Source organism: Tupaia chinensis, unplaced genomic scaffold (genome assembly GCF_000334495.1).
Source record: "Tupaia chinensis unplaced genomic scaffold, TupChi_1.0 Scaffold000154_1, whole genome shotgun sequence".
NCBI classification, from domain to species: domain Eukaryota; kingdom Metazoa; phylum Chordata; class Mammalia; order Scandentia; family Tupaiidae; genus Tupaia; species Tupaia belangeri.
In genome coordinates this window covers 3,716,823-3,720,037 of record NW_006159625.1, presented here as the reverse complement: position 1 = coordinate 3,720,037, position 3,215 = coordinate 3,716,823, and positions in this window count along the sequence as shown.

Sequence of the window (3,215 nt, the reverse complement as noted above, 5' to 3'; positions counted from 1 at the left end):
GTAACATGACTATCATTATAACTTGGAGGAGGATCCCAGGAAGAGTCAAATCACCAAATTTCAAAAGGAGCAGAAGTCCGGGAGAGAACCTGATTGGCCTGGCTCAGTTTGGTGGCCACACTAGCTGTGTCCACAGAAGACATGGTGGTGCCAGAAGACAGCGTCGCTGGAGCAGTGTAGCACCCCCTGGAGAAGTCCAAGGAACTGAGGGTTTCTTACTAAAAACAGACTTAGTCATTTTGGAGTTTTAATAAGCTTTATTATATAAACTTAGTAAGTGCAATTCACATATAATTCTGGCCAGCCGGATGACATTGTCTAGGCTTAAACCGTGGATCCAGGTGACAATTCAGAAAGTCCACATGGTAATTGCCTGGCAGGAGATTATAAGGCTCTTGTCTGGTGACCTGACCTAGGGAAGGGGCAGGAACGGTGGGGGCAGTGTCTGAAACACCATCCGAAAATGCACTTTTTAAATGATGAAGGTATCGTGGAAGGTATGTTACAGGAAATTTAGAGAAGGGAAGAAAACATCCCACATAATTCCACTACCTTCATCCCATCATTTTGATCACTTTAGTTGCCATCAGAATGTTCATGCAATTGTTTAACCTGCTTTCTATCATTGTCATGAGTATTTTTATTTTTTTTTTCAGTCATGAGCATTTTCACACTGCTTGTAGTCTTCACAATCATGACCTTTAACAGCAACGTAATGAGAATGTACTTTGTATAAAGTGAACAGAGTTGGCATAAGGGGGCATTTTTGTCAAGAAAATTGCAGCCTAGATGCAAATCCCTAAACCTGCCTCCATCTGCCAATCTTCCTGATCCCTAATTCTACCTATTTTTCAATTCTTCATGGTCATGTCCGCACGACTATCCTAGTGGGCTTTTCAGATCTGTAGCCTGACAGCGGGAAAGTGCAAAGCACAGAAAATCAAGCTGGTGGGGCAGAAATGAGACAGTCTGGAGGTCTCGGGCGGAGGTTGGCCCCGGGGGGCAGTCCTACCCACCCTCTGAGTGGATGTCTAGCAACATCTGGAGACATTTTCGATGTCACAACTTGGGATGGGAGAGATGTTCCTGGCATCGAAACGGGCGTCAGGAATCCTGCAGAGCATCTACAGTGGACAGTCTCCTACGACAAAGAAAGATCCCATCTGAAACATGGGTAGTGTCAAGGTGCGATCCAGACTGCAGTAGAATTGCATTAAAAATATTAACGGATCAAAGGAATTGAAATCAGTATGTCAGGGAGATATCTGCGCTCCTGTGTACATTTCAGCATTATTCACAATAGTCACGATATGGAAAGGACCTTAGGACCATCAACAGATGAATGGATGAAGAAAACGTGTCGTCTGGGGACCAGCAGTTAGCGTAATGGCTATGTCGCTGGACTCCCATGTAGTCAACCACGGTTTGTGTCCCGGACCCGGTGGCTTAAAACTCATGCCGGGCGCGTATGCGTGCGTGCCCAAGATCCCAGGAGGAGAATGGAGGAGAAGAGATTGTGGCGTGGCCATCCCCTCGGGGGAGGGGGGTGATTTCTCGCTTTCTGTCTCTCTGTCTCCCTCGGTCTGTCTGGCGAGCGCACGCACCCTATAGCAAAAACCTCTCCAAAAAAAGGAAAAAAAAAAAAGTGTCGTCTGTATGCAGTGGAATACTACTTGGCCCTAAAAGAAGGAAGTGCTGTCATCTCTGATAACACGAATGGAACAGGAAGACATCGTGCTAAGTGAAATAAACCCGGCACAGAAGGACAAGGGCTGTATCATCTCACATGCACATGGAATCTAAACAAGTCGACCTCCTAGAAATAGAGAGATTGGCTACTAGAAGTTGGGGGTGGGGGTGGGAAGGAGGAGGGGGAAGGGGAAAATGTAGACCAAAAGGTACAGGTTTTGGGTAAACATTTTAGTGGCTGCATAGTGACCCCAGTTAAGAGTAACGTATTGGATCTTTCAAAATTACTAAAGTAGATCTTTAACATTCTCAGCACACGCACAAAAATAACAAATCAGCGAGATGATGAATATACTAACTAGCTTGATTGAATCATTTTAAAAGAATTATTTTATTTATTTGTTATTATTATCATTAACTTGCTATAGTCACTCGAGAGAATGGGGTGGGGGGTAAGAAAGCAAGCTACCAGGTCCAGGATTCAAATTGCAGTAGACCATGTGGAGTCCAGCACCCCAACCACCAAGCCACCTGCCGGCCCTTTGATTGAATCTTTTTTTTTTTTTTGAGAGATTTTCACTGTAGGGCGCGTGCGCTCGCCAGACAGACAGAGAGAGACATAGAGACAGAAAGCGAGAAATCACCCCCCAGGGGGGATGGCCACGCCGCAATCCCTTCTCCTCCGTTCTCTCGAGATCTTGGGTATGCACGACCACACACCTGGTGTGAGTTTAAGCCACTGGGTCCAGGACTTGAACCGCGATTGACTACATGGGAGTCCAGCGACATAGCCGTTACGCTAACTGCTGGTCCCTTTGATTGAATCTTTATATAATATATACGTCGATCAAAACAGAATGTAATAAAAATGTTAATGAATTAGAACTCCATTGTTTTCATATTTTCTGTCCTCGTTTCATTTGGGAAGTCTTCTGGGATATCTGCTAAGGGTGGTGAAAATAAATTATAACAGGGTCTCAAGGTACTTGAAATATAGCACGAGGCAGGAGAGTACAGAAACTAAGCATAAGGACTTTAGAGTTGGAAAAAATCAAGTTGAAATCTTGGCTCATTGAGTACGCTCTCCAAGGCCTGCAAAATGGAATGATAATGCCCGCTTCCTAATGTTATCATGGGGATTAAATGAAGTAAGATGTAGGAAGCCCGTGGCACAGTGCTTGGCATACAGTTTCTGTGTGATAAATGGTAGTGGTGTGTGCCGGCAGATGGCCTTGTAGTTAAGGTGGCTGGATCCCACATGGCCAACAGCATGGTTCGAGTTCCAGATCCTGCGGCTTAAAAAACACATAGGTGCATGTGTGCGCATTCCAAAAATCCCAAGAGCAGAATGAAGGGACTGCGGCATGCCTATCTCCCACAGTGCTACTTTCTCACTCTCTCTCTCTCTCTCTCTCTCTCTCTCTCTCTCTTTCTCACTAGTGAGAACATGTGCCATCTAGCAATTTTTAAAAAATGGTGGGGTGGGAACCAGCAGTTAGCGTAATGGCTATGTCGCTGGACTCCCA